Source organism: Salmo salar, chromosome 08 (genome assembly GCF_965601325.2).
Source record: "Salmo salar chromosome 08, fSalSal1, whole genome shotgun sequence".
Classification (NCBI taxonomy): domain Eukaryota; kingdom Metazoa; phylum Chordata; class Actinopteri; order Salmoniformes; family Salmonidae; genus Salmo; species Salmo salar.
The window spans coordinates 4,691,681-4,705,000 of record NC_138298.1 but is presented as its reverse complement, the minus strand read 5'-3'; the positions used below and the strand labels follow the sequence as shown (position 1 = coordinate 4,705,000).

The 13,320-nt window shown below is 43.1% G+C and overlaps 34 non-coding genes and 3 pseudogenes across 34 annotated transcripts; all 37 read left to right on the top strand.

The window, feature by feature from the left end:
• The first annotated feature begins 94 nt into the window (after positions 1 to 94).
• Positions 95 to 213, top strand: LOC145886953 (5S ribosomal RNA). Its single transcript, XR_014398540.1, has one exon. It is a non-coding gene; the product is annotated as a 5S ribosomal RNA (ribosomal RNA).
• Positions 214 to 622: 409 nt separating this feature from the next.
• Positions 623 to 741, top strand: LOC145851945 (5S ribosomal RNA). Its single transcript, XR_014373797.1, has one exon. It is a non-coding gene; the product is annotated as a 5S ribosomal RNA (ribosomal RNA).
• Positions 742 to 880: 139 nt separating this feature from the next.
• LOC145883568 (5S ribosomal RNA) lies at positions 881 to 999 on the top strand. The gene has a single exon (XR_014395144.1). It is a non-coding gene; the product is annotated as a 5S ribosomal RNA (ribosomal RNA).
• A 139-nt stretch (positions 1,000 to 1,138) lies between these two features.
• Positions 1,139 to 1,257, top strand: LOC145887668 (5S ribosomal RNA). Its single transcript, XR_014399259.1, has one exon. It is a non-coding gene; the product is annotated as a 5S ribosomal RNA (ribosomal RNA).
• Positions 1,258 to 1,666: 409 nt separating this feature from the next.
• Positions 1,667 to 1,785, top strand: LOC145852198 (5S ribosomal RNA). The gene has a single exon (XR_014374052.1). It is a non-coding gene; the product is annotated as a 5S ribosomal RNA (ribosomal RNA).
• A 139-nt stretch (positions 1,786 to 1,924) lies between these two features.
• Positions 1,925 to 2,043, top strand: LOC145886820 (5S ribosomal RNA). The gene has a single exon (XR_014398406.1). It is a non-coding gene; the product is annotated as a 5S ribosomal RNA (ribosomal RNA).
• A 139-nt stretch (positions 2,044 to 2,182) lies between these two features.
• LOC145886952 (5S ribosomal RNA) lies at positions 2,183 to 2,301 on the top strand. Its single transcript, XR_014398539.1, has one exon. It is a non-coding gene; the product is annotated as a 5S ribosomal RNA (ribosomal RNA).
• A 409-nt stretch (positions 2,302 to 2,710) lies between these two features.
• On the top strand, positions 2,711 to 2,829 carry LOC145851944 (5S ribosomal RNA). The gene has a single exon (XR_014373796.1). It is a non-coding gene; the product is annotated as a 5S ribosomal RNA (ribosomal RNA).
• Positions 2,830 to 2,968: 139 nt separating this feature from the next.
• LOC145883567 (5S ribosomal RNA) lies at positions 2,969 to 3,087 on the top strand. The gene has a single exon (XR_014395143.1). It is a non-coding gene; the product is annotated as a 5S ribosomal RNA (ribosomal RNA).
• Positions 3,088 to 3,226: 139 nt separating this feature from the next.
• On the top strand, positions 3,227 to 3,345 carry LOC145887666 (5S ribosomal RNA). Its single transcript, XR_014399257.1, has one exon. It is a non-coding gene; the product is annotated as a 5S ribosomal RNA (ribosomal RNA).
• A 409-nt stretch (positions 3,346 to 3,754) lies between these two features.
• Positions 3,755 to 3,873, top strand: LOC145886951 (5S ribosomal RNA). The gene has a single exon (XR_014398538.1). It is a non-coding gene; the product is annotated as a 5S ribosomal RNA (ribosomal RNA).
• A 139-nt stretch (positions 3,874 to 4,012) lies between these two features.
• Positions 4,013 to 4,131, top strand: LOC145886950 (5S ribosomal RNA). The gene has a single exon (XR_014398537.1). It is a non-coding gene; the product is annotated as a 5S ribosomal RNA (ribosomal RNA).
• A 409-nt stretch (positions 4,132 to 4,540) lies between these two features.
• Positions 4,541 to 4,659, top strand: LOC145887649 (5S ribosomal RNA). Its single transcript, XR_014399240.1, has one exon. It is a non-coding gene; the product is annotated as a 5S ribosomal RNA (ribosomal RNA).
• A 139-nt stretch (positions 4,660 to 4,798) lies between these two features.
• LOC145886819 (5S ribosomal RNA) lies at positions 4,799 to 4,917 on the top strand. Its single transcript, XR_014398405.1, has one exon. It is a non-coding gene; the product is annotated as a 5S ribosomal RNA (ribosomal RNA).
• Positions 4,918 to 5,056: 139 nt separating this feature from the next.
• On the top strand, positions 5,057 to 5,175 carry LOC145886949 (5S ribosomal RNA). The gene has a single exon (XR_014398536.1). It is a non-coding gene; the product is annotated as a 5S ribosomal RNA (ribosomal RNA).
• Positions 5,176 to 5,584: 409 nt separating this feature from the next.
• LOC145851943 (5S ribosomal RNA) lies at positions 5,585 to 5,703 on the top strand. The gene has a single exon (XR_014373795.1). It is a non-coding gene; the product is annotated as a 5S ribosomal RNA (ribosomal RNA).
• Positions 5,704 to 5,842: 139 nt separating this feature from the next.
• Positions 5,843 to 5,961, top strand: LOC145883566 (5S ribosomal RNA). The gene has a single exon (XR_014395142.1). It is a non-coding gene; the product is annotated as a 5S ribosomal RNA (ribosomal RNA).
• Positions 5,962 to 6,100: 139 nt separating this feature from the next.
• On the top strand, positions 6,101 to 6,219 carry LOC145852912 (uncharacterized; annotated as a pseudogene).
• Positions 6,220 to 6,628: 409 nt separating this feature from the next.
• LOC145850593 (5S ribosomal RNA) lies at positions 6,629 to 6,747 on the top strand. Its single transcript, XR_014372441.1, has one exon. It is a non-coding gene; the product is annotated as a 5S ribosomal RNA (ribosomal RNA).
• A 139-nt stretch (positions 6,748 to 6,886) lies between these two features.
• LOC145852787 (uncharacterized) lies at positions 6,887 to 7,005 on the top strand (annotated as a pseudogene).
• A 409-nt stretch (positions 7,006 to 7,414) lies between these two features.
• LOC145852467 (5S ribosomal RNA) lies at positions 7,415 to 7,533 on the top strand. The gene has a single exon (XR_014374323.1). It is a non-coding gene; the product is annotated as a 5S ribosomal RNA (ribosomal RNA).
• Positions 7,534 to 7,672: 139 nt separating this feature from the next.
• Positions 7,673 to 7,791, top strand: LOC145883564 (5S ribosomal RNA). Its single transcript, XR_014395140.1, has one exon. It is a non-coding gene; the product is annotated as a 5S ribosomal RNA (ribosomal RNA).
• Positions 7,792 to 8,200: 409 nt separating this feature from the next.
• LOC145886947 (5S ribosomal RNA) lies at positions 8,201 to 8,319 on the top strand. The gene has a single exon (XR_014398534.1). It is a non-coding gene; the product is annotated as a 5S ribosomal RNA (ribosomal RNA).
• A 139-nt stretch (positions 8,320 to 8,458) lies between these two features.
• On the top strand, positions 8,459 to 8,577 carry LOC145887648 (5S ribosomal RNA). Its single transcript, XR_014399239.1, has one exon. It is a non-coding gene; the product is annotated as a 5S ribosomal RNA (ribosomal RNA).
• A 139-nt stretch (positions 8,578 to 8,716) lies between these two features.
• Positions 8,717 to 8,835, top strand: LOC145886818 (5S ribosomal RNA). The gene has a single exon (XR_014398404.1). It is a non-coding gene; the product is annotated as a 5S ribosomal RNA (ribosomal RNA).
• Positions 8,836 to 9,244: 409 nt separating this feature from the next.
• On the top strand, positions 9,245 to 9,363 carry LOC145850591 (5S ribosomal RNA). Its single transcript, XR_014372439.1, has one exon. It is a non-coding gene; the product is annotated as a 5S ribosomal RNA (ribosomal RNA).
• A 139-nt stretch (positions 9,364 to 9,502) lies between these two features.
• Positions 9,503 to 9,621, top strand: LOC145852786 (uncharacterized; annotated as a pseudogene).
• A 409-nt stretch (positions 9,622 to 10,030) lies between these two features.
• On the top strand, positions 10,031 to 10,149 carry LOC145852466 (5S ribosomal RNA). The gene has a single exon (XR_014374322.1). It is a non-coding gene; the product is annotated as a 5S ribosomal RNA (ribosomal RNA).
• A 139-nt stretch (positions 10,150 to 10,288) lies between these two features.
• Positions 10,289 to 10,407, top strand: LOC145883563 (5S ribosomal RNA). Its single transcript, XR_014395139.1, has one exon. It is a non-coding gene; the product is annotated as a 5S ribosomal RNA (ribosomal RNA).
• A 409-nt stretch (positions 10,408 to 10,816) lies between these two features.
• Positions 10,817 to 10,935, top strand: LOC145886946 (5S ribosomal RNA). The gene has a single exon (XR_014398533.1). It is a non-coding gene; the product is annotated as a 5S ribosomal RNA (ribosomal RNA).
• A 139-nt stretch (positions 10,936 to 11,074) lies between these two features.
• Positions 11,075 to 11,193, top strand: LOC145886817 (5S ribosomal RNA). Its single transcript, XR_014398403.1, has one exon. It is a non-coding gene; the product is annotated as a 5S ribosomal RNA (ribosomal RNA).
• A 139-nt stretch (positions 11,194 to 11,332) lies between these two features.
• LOC145886945 (5S ribosomal RNA) lies at positions 11,333 to 11,451 on the top strand. Its single transcript, XR_014398532.1, has one exon. It is a non-coding gene; the product is annotated as a 5S ribosomal RNA (ribosomal RNA).
• Positions 11,452 to 11,858: 407 nt separating this feature from the next.
• On the top strand, positions 11,859 to 11,977 carry LOC145886944 (5S ribosomal RNA). The gene has a single exon (XR_014398531.1). It is a non-coding gene; the product is annotated as a 5S ribosomal RNA (ribosomal RNA).
• Positions 11,978 to 12,116: 139 nt separating this feature from the next.
• On the top strand, positions 12,117 to 12,235 carry LOC145886816 (5S ribosomal RNA). Its single transcript, XR_014398402.1, has one exon. It is a non-coding gene; the product is annotated as a 5S ribosomal RNA (ribosomal RNA).
• A 139-nt stretch (positions 12,236 to 12,374) lies between these two features.
• LOC145885333 (5S ribosomal RNA) lies at positions 12,375 to 12,493 on the top strand. Its single transcript, XR_014396914.1, has one exon. It is a non-coding gene; the product is annotated as a 5S ribosomal RNA (ribosomal RNA).
• A 409-nt stretch (positions 12,494 to 12,902) lies between these two features.
• Positions 12,903 to 13,021, top strand: LOC145886943 (5S ribosomal RNA). Its single transcript, XR_014398530.1, has one exon. It is a non-coding gene; the product is annotated as a 5S ribosomal RNA (ribosomal RNA).
• A 140-nt stretch (positions 13,022 to 13,161) lies between these two features.
• LOC145886814 (5S ribosomal RNA) lies at positions 13,162 to 13,280 on the top strand. The gene has a single exon (XR_014398400.1). It is a non-coding gene; the product is annotated as a 5S ribosomal RNA (ribosomal RNA).
• Positions 13,281 to 13,320: the final 40 nt, after the last annotated feature.

The following is a 13,320-nucleotide window of genomic DNA, read 5'->3' as shown; positions in this document are numbered from 1 at the left end:
TGCCTTGTAGTAAGCGTTTAATGATGAATTGACTAAATGTCTGTTTTATCAGACTCACTTTGACTATATATGTTGTAGCAAGAGATTGATTCTCGCTTACGGCCATACCAGCCTGGGTACGCCCGATCTCGTCTGATCTAGGAAGCTAAGCAGGGTCGGGCCTGGTTAGTACTTGGATGGGAGACCGCCTGGGAATACCAGGTGCTGTAAGCATTTTGTCCACGAGGGTGTGCTCTTGCACTATTTCATCAGCAACACTGCCTTGTAGTAAGCATTTAATGATGAATTGACAAAATGCAGCTTCCTGCCTTTTTAATAGGATCAAATTTCCTTGTGTTTTCAATTAGCATCTGCCTTGTATTTATAAGACAAACAAGAATATTGTTGCTGAATGCAGCTTGTGTGTGCTTTATGCTCCTTTGCCCTGTTCAAATGATGAAAGGAAATAAAGTTTGTATTTTATCCAACTACCTGTGCTAAAAAGTGATGGGAACAGTGTTTGTAATTTCTTCTACTTTTTCAGTGACACAAAGTTCAAGCTGCTTATCTAATTGGTGAAAATGCAATGTCTGTTTATCACACTCACTTTGACTATATATGTTGTAGCAAGAGATTGTTTCTCGCTTACGGCCATACCAGCCTGGGTACGCCCGATCTCGTCTGATCTAGGAAGCTAAGCAGGGTCGGGCCTGGTTAGTACTTGGATGGGAGACCGCCTGGGAATACCAGGTGCTGTAAGGATTTTGTCCACGAGGGTGTGCTCTTGCACTATTTCATCAGCAACACTGCCTTGTAGTAAGCATTTAATGATGAATTGACTAAATGTCTGTTTTATCAGACTCACTTTGACTATATATGTTGTAGCAAGAGATTGATTCTCGCTTACGGCCATATCAGCCTGGGTACGCCCGATCTCGTCTGATCTCGGAAGCTAAGCAGGGTCGGGCCTGGTTAGTACTTGGATGGGAGACCGCCTGGGAATACCAGGTGCTGTAAGCATTTTGTCCACGAGGGTGTGCTCTTGCACTATTTCATCAGCAACACTGCCTTGTAGTAAGCATTTAATGATGAATTGACTAAATGTCTGTTTTATCAGACTCACTTTGACTATATATGTTGTAGCAAGAGATTGATTCTTGCTTACGGCCATACCAGCCTGGGTACGCCCGATCTCGTTTGATCTAGGAAGCTAAGCAGGGTCGGGCCTGGTTAGTACTTGGATGGGAGACCGCCTGGGAATACCAGGTGCTGTAAGCATTTTGTCCACGAGGGTGTGCTCTTGCACTATTTCATCAGCAACACTGCCTTGTAGTAAGCATTTAATGATGAATTGACAAAATGCAGCTTCCTGCCTTTTTAATAGGATCAAATTTCCTTGTGTTTTCAATTAGCATCTGCCTTGTATTTATAAGACAAACAAGAATATTGTTGCTGAATGCAGCTTGTGTGTGCTTTATGCTCCTTTGCCCTGTTCAAATGATGAAAGGAAATAAAGTTTGTATTTTATCCAACTACCTGTGCTAAAAAGTGATGGGAACAGTGTTTGTAATTTCTTCTACTTTTTCAGTGACACAAAGTTCAAGCTGCTTATCTAATTGGTGAAAATGCAATGTCTGTTTATCACACTCACTTTGACTATATATGTTGTAGCAAGAGATTGTTTCTCGCTTACGGCCATACCAGCCTGGGTACGGCCGATCTCGTCTGATCTAGGAAGCTAAGCAGGGTCGGGCCTGGTTAGTACTTGGATGGGAGACCGCCTGGGAATACCAGGTGCTGTAAGCATTTTGTCCACGAGGGTGTGCTCTTGCACTATTTCATCAGCAACACTGCCTTGTAGTAAGCGTTTAATGATGAATTGACTAAATGTCTGTTTTATCAGACTCACTTTGACTATATATGTTGTAGCAAGAGATTGATTCTCGCTTACGGCCATATCAGCCTGGGTACGCCCGATCTCGTCTGATCTTGGAAGCTAAGCAGGGTCGGGCCTGGTTAGTACTTGGATGGGAGACCGCCTGGGAATACCAGGTGCTGTAAGCATTTTGTCCACGAGGGTGTGCTCTTGCACTATTTCATCAGCAACACTGCCTTGTAGTAAGCGTTTAATGATGAATTGACTAAATGTCTGTTTTATCAGACTCACTTTGACTATATATGTTGTAGCAAGAGATTGATTCTCGCTTACGGCCATACCAGCCTGGGTACGCCCGATCTCGTCTGATCTAGGAAGCTAAGCAGGGTCGGGCCTGGTTAGTACTTGGATGGGAGACCGCCTGGGAATACCAGGTGCTGTAAGCATTTTGTCCACGAGGGTGTGCTCTTGCACTATTTCATCAGCAACACTGCCTTGTAGTAAGCATTTAATGATGAATTGACAAAATGCAGCTTCCTGCCTTTTTAATAGGATCAAATTTCCTTGTGTTTTCAATTAGCATCTGCCTTGTATTTATAAGACAAACAAGAATATTGTTGCTGAATGCAGCTTGTGTGTGCTTTATGCTCCTTTGCCCTGTTCAAATGATGAAAGGAAATAAAGTTTGTATTTTATCCAACTACCTGTGCTAAAAAGTGATGGGAACAGTGTTTGTAATTTCTTCTACTTTTTCAGTGACACAAAGTTCAAGCTGCTTATCTAATTGGTGAAAATGCAATGTCTGTTTATCACACTCACTTTGACTATATATGTTGTAGCAAGAGATTGTTTCTCGCTTACGGCCATACCAGCCTGGGTACGCCCGATCTCGTCTGATCTAGGAAGCTAAGCAGGGTCGGGCCTGGTTAGTACTTGGATGGGAGACCGCCTGGGAATACCAGGTGCTGTAAGGATTTTGTCCACGAGGGTGTGCTCTTGCACTATTTCATCAGCAACACTGCCTTGTAGTAAGCATTTAATGATGAATTGACTAAATGTCTGTTTTATCAGACTCACTTTGACTATATATGTTGTAGCAAGAGATTGATTCTCGCTTACGGCCATATCAGCCTGGGTACGCCCGATCTCGTCTGATCTCGGAAGCTAAGCAGGGTCGGGCCTGGTTAGTACTTGGATGGGAGACCGCCTGGGAATACCAGGTGCTGTAAGCATTTTGTCCACGAGGGTGTGCTCTTGCACTATTTCATCAGCAACACTGCCTTGTAGTAAGCATTTAATGATGAATTGACTAAATGTCTGTTTTATCAGACTCACTTTGACTATATATGTTGTAGCAAGAGATTGATTCTTGCTTACGGCCATACCAGCCTGGGTACGCCCGATCTCGTTTGATCTAGGAAGCTAAGCAGGGTCGGGCCTGGTTAGTACTTGGATGGGAGACCGCCTGGGAATACCAGGTGCTGTAAGCATTTTGTCCACGAGGGTGTGCTCTTGCACTATTTCATCAGCAACACTGCCTTGTAGTAAGCATTTAATGATGAATTGACAAAATGCAGCTTCCTGCCTTTTTAATAGGATCAAATTTCCTTGTGTTTTCAATTAGCATCTGCCTTGTATTTATAAGACAAACAAGAATATTGTTGCTGAATGCAGCTTGTGTGTGCTTTATGCTCCTTTGCCCTGTTCAAATGATGAAAGGAAATAAAGTTTGTATTTTATCCAACTACCTGTGCTAAAAAGTGATGGGAACAGTGTTTGTAATTTCTTCTACTTTTTCAGTGACACAAAGTTCAAGCTGCTTATCTAATTGGTGAAAATGCAATGTCTGTTTATCACACTCACTTTGACTATATATGTTGTAGCAAGAGATTGTTTCTCGCTTACGGCCATACCAGCCTGGGTACGCCCGATCTCGTCTGATCTAGGAAGCTAAGCAGGGTCGGGCCTGGTTAGTACTTGGATGGGAGACCGCCTGGGAATACCAGGTGCTGTAAGCATTTTGTCCACGAGGGTGTGCTCTTGCACTATTTCATCAGCAACACTGCCTTGTAGTAAGCATTTAATGATGAATTGACTAAATGTCTGTTTTATCAGACTCACTTTGACTATATATGTTGTAGCAAGAGATTGATTCTCGCTTACGGCCATACCAGCCTGGGTACGCCCGATCTCGTCTGATCTAGGAAGCTAAGCAGGGTCGGGCCTGGTTAGTACTTGGATGGGAGACCGCCTGGGAATACCAGGTGCTGTAAGCATCTTGTCCACGAGGGTGTGCTCTTGCACTATTTCATCAGCAACACTGCCTTGTAGTAAGCATTTAATGATGAATTGACAAAATGCAGCTTCCTGCCTTTTTAATAGGATCAAATTTCCTTGTGTTTTCAATTAGCATCTGCCTTGTATTTATAAGACAAACAAGAATATTGTTGCTGAATGCAGCTTGTGTGTGCTTTATGCTCCTTTGCCCTGTTCAAATGATGAAAGGAAATTAAGTTTGTATTTTATCCAACTACCTGTGCTAAAAAGTGATGGGAACAGTGTTTGTAATTTCTTCTACTTTTTCAGTGACACAAAGTTCAAGCTGCTTATCTAATTGGTGAAAATGCAATGTCTGTTTATCACACTCACTTTGACTATATATTTTGTAGCAAGAGATTGATTCTCGCTTACGGCCATATCAGCCTGGGTACGCCCGATCTCGTCTGATCTCGGAAGCTAAGCAGGGTCGGGCCTGGTTAGTACTTGGATGGGAGACCGCCTGGGAATACCAAGTGCTGTAAGCATTTTGTCCACGAGGGTGTGCTCTTGCACTATTTCATCAGCAACACTGCCTTGTAGTAAGCATTTAATGATGAATTGACTAAATGTCTGTTTTATCAGACTCACTTTGACTATATATGTTGTAGCAAGAGATTGATTCTCGCTTACGGCCATATCAGCCTGGGTACGCCCGATCTCGTCTGATCTTGGAAGCTAAGCAGGGTCGGGCCTGGTTAGTACTTGGATGGGAGACCGCCTGGGAATACCAGGTGCTGTAAGCATTTTGTCCACGAGGGTGTGCTCTTGCACTATTTCATCAGCAACACTGCCTTGTAGTAAGCGTTTAATGATGAATTGACTAAATGTCTGTTTTATCAGACTCACTTTGACTATATATGTTGTAGCAAGAGATTGATTCTCGCTTACGGCCATACCAGCCTGGGTACGCCCGATCTCGTCTGATCTAGGAAGCTAAGCAGGGTCGGGCCTGGTTAGTACTTGGATGGGAGACCGCCTGGGAATACCAGGTGCTGTAAGCATTTTGTCCACGAGGGTGTGCTCTTGCACTATTTCATCAGCAACACTGCCTTGTAGTAAGCATTTAATGATGAATTGACAAAATGCAGCTTCCTGCCTTTTTAATAGGATCAAATTTCCTTGTGTTTTCAATTAGCATCTGCCTTGTATTTATAAGACAAACAAGAATATTGTTGCTGAATGCAGCTTGTGTGTGCTTTATGCTCCTTTGCCCTGTTCAAATGATGAAAGGAAATAAAGTTTGTATTTTATCCAACTACCTGTGCTAAAAAGTGATGGGAACAGTGTTTGTAATTTCTTCTACTTTTTCAGTGACACAAAGTTCAAGCTGCTTATCTAATTGGTGAAAATGCAATGTCTGTTTATCACACTCACTTTGACTATATATGTTGTAGCAAGAGATTGTTTATCGCTTACGGCCATACCAGCCTGGGTACGCCCGATCTCGTCTGATCTAGGAAGCTAAGCAGGGTCGGGCCTGGTTAGTACTTGGATGGGAGACCGCCTGGGAATACCAGGTGCTGTAAGGATTTTGTCCACGAGGGTGTGCTCTTGCACTATTTCATCAGCAACACTGCCTTGTAGTAAGCATTTAATGATGAATTGACTAAATGTCTGTTTTATCAGACTCACTTTGACTATATATGTTGTAGCAAGAGATTGATTCTCGCTTACGGCCATATCAGCCTGGGTACGCCCGATCTCGTCTGATCTCGGAAGCTAAGCAGGGTCGGGCCTGGTTAGTACTTGGATGGGAGACCGCCTGGGAATACCAGGTGCTGTAAGCATTTTGTCCACGAGGGTGTGCTCTTGCACTATTTCATCAGCAACACTGCCTTGTAGTAAGCATTTAATGATGAATTGACTAAATGTCTGTTTTATCAGACTCACTTTGACTATATATGTTGTAGCAAGAGATTGATTCTCGCTTACGGCCATACCAGCCTGGGTACGCCCGATCTCGTTTGATCTAGGAAGCTAAGCAGGGTCGGGCCTGGTTAGTACTTGGATGGGAGACAGCCTGGGAATACCAGGTGCTGTAAGCATTTTGTCCACGAGGGTGTGCTCTTGCACTATTTCATCAGCAACACTGCCTTGTAGTAAGCATTTAATGATGAATTGACAAAATGCAGCTTCCTGCCTTTTTAATAGGATCAAATTTCCTTGTGTTTTCAATTAGCATCTGCCTTGTATTTATAAGACAAACAAGAATATTGTTGCTGAATGCAGCTTGTGTGTGCTTTATGCTCCTTTGCCCTGTTCAAATGATGAAAGGAAATAAAGTTTGTATTTTATCCAACTACCTGTGCTAAAAAGTGATGGGAACAGTGTTTGTAATTTCTTCTACTTTTTCAGTGACACAAAGTTCAAGCTGCTTATCTAATTGGTGAAAATGCAATGTCTGTTTATCACACTCACTTTGACTATATATGTTGTAGCAAGAGATTGTTTCTCGCTTACGGCCATACCAGCCTGGGTACCCCCGATCTCGTCTGATCTAGGAAGCTAAGCAGGGTCGGGCCTGGTTAGTACTTGGATGGGAGACCGCCTGGGAATACCAGGTGCTGTAAGCATTTTGTCCACGAGGGTGTGCTCTTGCACTATTTCATCAGCAACACTGCCTTGTAGTAAGCATTTAATGATGAATTGACTAAATGTCTGTTTTATCAGACTCACTTTGACTATATATGTTGTAGCAAGAGATTGATTCTCGCTTACGGCCATACCAGCCTGGGTACGCCCGATCTCGTCTGATCTAGGAAGCTAAGCAGGGTCGGGCCTGGTTAGTACTTGGATGGGAGACCGCCTGGGAATACCAGCTGCTGTAAGCATTTTGTCCACGAGGGTGTGCTCTTGCACTATTTCATCAGCAACACTGCCTTGTAGTAAGCATTTAATGATGAATTGACAAAATGCAGCTTCCTGCCTTTTTAATAGGATCAAATTTCCTTGTGTTTTCAATTAGCATCTGCCTTGTATTTATAAGACAAACAAGAATATTGTTGCTGAATGCAGCTTGTGTGTGCTTTATGCTCCTTTGCCCTGTTCAAATGATGAAAGGAAATAAAGTTTGTATTTTATCCAACTACCTGTGCTAAAAAGTGATGGGAACAGTGTTTGTAATTTCTTCTACTTTTTCAGTGACACAAAGTTCAAGCTGCTTATCTAATTGGTGAAAATGCAATGTCTGTTTATCACACTCACTTTGACTATATATGTTGTAGCAAGAGATTGTTTCTCGCTTACGGCCATACCAGCCTGGGTACGCCCGATCTCGTCTGATCTAGGAAGCTAAGCAGGGTCGGGCCTGGTTAGTACTTGGATGGGAGACCGCCTGGGAATACCAGGTGCTGTAAATATTTTGTCCACGAGGGTGTGCTCTTGCACTATTTCATCAGCAACACTGCCTTGTAGTAAGCATTTAATGATGAATTGACTAAGTGTCTGTTTTATCAGACTCACTTTGACTATATATGTTGTAGCAAGAGATTAATTCTCGCTTACGGCCATATCAGCCTGGGTACGCCCGATCTCGTCTGATCTCGGAAGCTAAGCAGGGTCGGGCCTGGTTAGTACTTGGATGGGAGACCGCCTGGGAATACCAGGTGCTGTAAGCATTTTGTCCACGAGGGTGTGCTCTTGCACTATTTCATCAGCAACACTGCCTTGTAGTAAGCATTTAATGATGAATTGACAAAATGCAGCTTCCTGCCTTTTTAATAGGATCAAATTTCCTTGTGTTTTCAATTAGCATCTGCCTTGTATTTATAAGACAAACAAGAATATTGTTGCTGAATGCAGCTTGTGTGTGCTTTATGCTCCTTTGCCCTGTTCAAATGATGAAAGGAAATAAAGTTTGTATTTTATCCAACTACCTGTGCTAAAAAGTGATGGGAACAGTGTTTGTAATTTCTTCTACTTTTTCAGTGACACAAAGTTCAAGCTGCTTATCTAATTGGTGAAAATGCAATGTCTGTTTATCACACTCACTTTGACTATATATGTTGTAGCAAGAGATTGTTTCTCGCTTACGGCCATACCAGCCTGGGTACGCCCGATCTCGTCTGATCTAGGAAGCTAAGCAGGGTCGGGCCTGGTTAGTACTTGGATGGGAGACCGCCTGGGAATACCAGGTGCTGTAAGCATTTTGTCCACGAGGGTGTGCTCTTGCACTATTTCATCAGCAACACTGCCTTGTAGTAAGCGTTTAATGATGAATTGACTAAATGTCTGTTTTATCAGACTCACTTTGACTATATATGTTGTAGCAAGAGATTGATTCTCGCTTACGGCCATATCAGCCTGGGTACGCCCGATCTCGTCTGATCTCGGAAGCTAAGCAGGGTCGGGCCTGGTTAGTACTTGGATGGGAGACCGCCTGGGAATACCAAGTGCTGTAAGCATTTTGTCCACGAGGGTGTGCTCTTGCACTATTTCATCAGCAACACTGCCTTGTAGTAAGCATTTAATGATGAATTGACTAAATGTCTGTTTTATCAGACTCACTTTGACTATATATGTTGTAGCAAGAGATTGATTCTCGCTTACGGCCATATCAGCCTGGGTACGCCCGATCTCGTCTGATCTTGGAAGCTAAGCAGGGTCGGGCCTGGTTAGTACTTGGATGGGAGACCGCCTGGGAATACCAGGTGCTGTAAGCATTTTGTCCACGAGGGTGTGCTCTTGCACTATTTCATCAGCAACACTGCCTTGTAGTAAGCATTTAATGATGAATTGACAAAATGCAGCTTCCTGCCTTTTTAATAGGATCAAATTTCCTTGTGTTTTCAATTAGCATCTGCCTTGTATTTATAAGACAAACAAGAATATTGTTGCTGAATGCAGCTTGTGTGTGCTTTATGCTCCTTTGCCCTGTTCAAATGATGAAAGGAAATAAAGTTTGTATTTTATCCAACTACCTGTGCTAAAAAGTGATGGGAACAGTGTTTGTAATTTCTTCTACTTTTTCAGTGACACAAAGTTCAAGCTGCTTATCTAATTGGTGAAAATGCAATGTCTGTTTATCACACTCACTTTGACTATATATGTTGTAGCAAGAGATTGTTTCTCGCTTACGGCCATACCAGCCTGGGTACCCCCGATCTCGTCTGATCTAGGAAGCTAAGCAGGGTCGGGCCTGGTTAGTACTTGGATGGGAGACCGCCTGGGAATACCAGGTGCTGTAAGCATTTTGTCCACGAGGGTGTGCTCTTGCACTATTTCATCAGCAACACTGCCTTGTAGTAAGCATTTAATGATGAATTGACTAAATGTCTGTTTTATCAGACTCACTTTGACTATATATGTTGTAGCAAGAGATTGATTCTCGCTTACGGCCATACCAGCCTGGGTACGCCCGATCTCGTCTGATCTAGGAAGCTAAGCAGGGTCGGGCCTGGTTAGTACTTGGATGGGAGACCGCCTGGGAATACCAGCTGCTGTAAGCATTTTGTCCACGAGGGTGTGCTCTTGCACTATTTCATCAGCAACACTGCCTTGTAGTAAGCATTTAATGATGAATTGACAAAATGCAGCTTCCTGCCTTTTTAATAGGATCAAATTTCCTTGTGTTTTCAATTAGCATCTGCCTTGTATTTATAAGACAAACAAGAATATTGTTGCTGAATGCAGCTTGTGTGTGCTTTATGCTCCTTTGCCCTGTTCAAATGATGAAAGGAAATAAAGTTTGTATTTTATCCAACTACCTGTGCTAAAAAGTGATGGGAACAGTGTTTGTAATTTCTTCTACTTTTTCAGTGACACAAAGTTCAAGCTGCTTATCTAATTGGTGAAAATGCAATGTCTGTTTATCACACTCACTTTGACTATATATGTTGTAGCAAGAGATTGTTTCTCGCTTACGGCCATACCAGCCTGGGTACGCCCGATCTCGTCTGATCTAGGAAGCTAAGCAGGGTCGGGCCTGGTTAGTACTTGGATGGGAGACCGCCTGGGAATACCAGGTGCTGTAAATATTTTGTCCACGAGGGTGTGCTCTTGCACTATTTCATCAGCAACACTGCCTTGTAGTAAGCATTTAATGATGAATTGACTAAGTGTCTGTTTTATCAGACTCACTTTGACTATATATGTTGTAGCAAGAGATTAATTCTCGCTTACGGCCATATCAGCCTGGGTACGCCCGATCTCGTCTGATCTCGGAAGCTAAGCAGGGTCGGGCCTGGTTAGTACTTGGATGGGAGACCGCCTGGGAATACCAGGTGCTGTAAGCATTTTGTCCACGAGGGTGTGCTCTTGCACTATTTCATCAGCAACACTGCCTTGTAGTAAGCATTTAATGATGAATTGACAAAATGCAGCTTCCTGCCTTTTTAATAGGATCAAATTTCCTTGTGTTTTCAATTAGCATCTGCCTTGTATTTATAAGACAAACAAGAATATTGTTGCTGAATGCAGCTTGTGTGTGCTTTATGCTCCTTTGCCCTGTTCAAATGATGAAAGGAAATAAAGTTTGTATTTTATCCAACTACCTGTGCTAAAAAGTGATGGGAACAGTGTTTGTAATTTCTTCTACTTTTTCAGTGACACAAAGTTCAAGCTGCTTATCTAATTGGTGAAAATGCAATGTCTGTTTATCACACTCACTTTGACTATATATGTTGTAGCAAGAGATTGTTTCTCGCTTACGGCCATACCAGCCTGGGTACGCCCGATCTCGTCTGATCTAGGAAGCTAAGCAGGGTCGGGCCTGGTTAGTACTTGGATGGGAGACCGCCTGGGAATACCAGGTGCTGTAAGCATTTTGTCCACGAGGGTGTGCTCTTGCACTATTTCATCAGCAACACTGCCTTGTAGTAAGCGTTTAATGATGAATTGACTAAATGTCTGTTTTATCAGACTCACTTTGACTATATATGTTGTAGCAAGAGATTGATTCTCGCTTACGGCCATATCAGCCTGGGTACGCCCGATCTCGTCTGATCTTGGAAGCTAAGCAGGGTCGGGCCTGGTTAGTACTTGGATGGGAGACCGCCTGGGAATACCAGGTGCTGTAAGCATTTTGTCCACGAGGGTGTGCTCTTGCACTATTTCATCAGCAACACTGCCTTGTAGTAAGCGTTTAATGATGAATTGACTAAATGTCTGTTTTATCAGACTCACTTTGACTATATATGTTGTAGCAAGAGATTGATTCTCGCTTACGGCCATACCAGCCTGGGTACGCCCGATCTCGTCTGATCTAGGAAGCTAAGCAGGGTCGGGCCTGGTTAGTACTTGGATGGGAGACCGCCTGGGAATACCAGGTGCTGTAAGCATTTTGTCCACGAGGGTGTGCTCTTGCACTTATTCATCAGCAACACTGCCTTGTAGTAAGCATAATGATGAATTGACAAAATGCAGCTTCCTGCCTTTTTAATAGGATCAAATTTCCTTGTGTTTTCAATTAGCATCTGCCTTGTATTTATAAGACAAACAAGAATATTGTTGCTAAATGCAGCTTGTGTGTGCTTTATGCTCCTTTGCCCTGTTCAAATGATGAAAGGAAATAAAGTTTGTATTTTATCCAACTACCTGTGCTAAAAAGTGATGGGAACAGTGTTTGTAATTTCTTCTACTTTTTCAGTGACACAAAGTTCAAGCTGCTTATCTAATTGGTGAAAATGCAATGTCTGTTTATCACACTCACTTTGACTATATATGTTGTAGCAAGAGATTGTTTCTCGCTTACGGCCATACCAGCCTGGGTACGCCCGATCTCGTCTGATCTAGGAAGCTAAGCAGGGTCGGGCCTGGTTAGTACTTGGATGGGAGACCGCCTGGGAATACCAGGTGCTGTAAGCATTTTGTCCACGAGGGTGTGCTCTTGCACTATTTCATCAGCAACACTGCCTTGTAGTAAGCATTTAATGATGAATTGACTAAATGTCTGTTTTATCAGACTCACTTTGACTATATATGTTGTAGCAAGAGATTGATTCTTGCTTACGGCCATATCAGCCTGGGTACGCCCGATCTCGTCTGATCTTGGAAGCTAAGCAGGGTCGGGCCTGGTTAGTACTTGGATGGGAGACCGCCTGGGAATACCAGGTGCTGTAAGCATTTTGTCCACGAGGGTGTGCTCTTGCACTATTTCATCAGCAACACTGCCTTGTAGTAAGCATTTAATGATGAATTGACTAAATGTCTGTTTTATCAGACTCACTTTGACTATATATGTTGTAGCAAGAGATTGATTCTCGCTTATGGCCATATCAGCCTGGGTACGCCCGATCTCGTCTGATCTCGGAAGCTAAGCAGGGTCGGGCCTGGTTAGTACTTGGATGGGAGACCGCCTGGGAATACCAGGTGCTGTAAGCATTTTGTCCACGAGGGTGTGCTCTTGCACTATTTCATCAGCAACACTGCCTTGTAGTAAGCATTTAATGATGAATTGACAAAATGCAGCTTCCTGCCTTTTTAATAGGATCAAATTTCCTTGTGTTTTCAATTAGCATCTGCCTTGTATTTATAAGACAAACAAGAATATTGTTGCTGAATGCAGCTTGTGTGTGCTTTATGCTCCTTTGGCCTGTTCAAATGATGAAAGGAAATAAAGTTTGTATTTTATCCAACTACCTGTGCTAAAAAGTGATGGGAACAGTGTTTGTAATTTCTTCTACTTTTTCAGTGACACAAAGTTCAAGCTGCTTATCTAATTGGTGAAAATGCAATGTCTGTTTATCACACTCACTTTGACTATATATGTTGTAGCAAGAGATTGTTTCTCGCTTACGGCCATACCAGCCTGGGTACGCCCGATCTCGTCTGATCTAGGAAGCTAAGCAGGGTCGGGCCTGGTTAGTACTTGGATGGGAGACCGCCTGGGAATACCAGGTGCTGTAAGCATTTTGTCCACGAGGGTGTGCTCTTGCACTATTTCATCAGCAACACTGCCTTGTAGTAAGCATTTAATGATGAATTGACTAAATGTCTGTTTTATCAGACTCAAATTTGACTATATATGTTGTAGCAAGAGATTGATTCTTGCTTACGGCCATATCAGCCTGGGTACGCCCGATCTCGTCTGATCTTGGAAGCTAAGCAGGGTCGGGCCTGGTTAGTACTTGGATGGGAGACCGCCTGGGAATACCAGGTGCTGTAAGCATTTTGTCCACGAGGGTGTGCTCTTGCACTATTTCATCAGC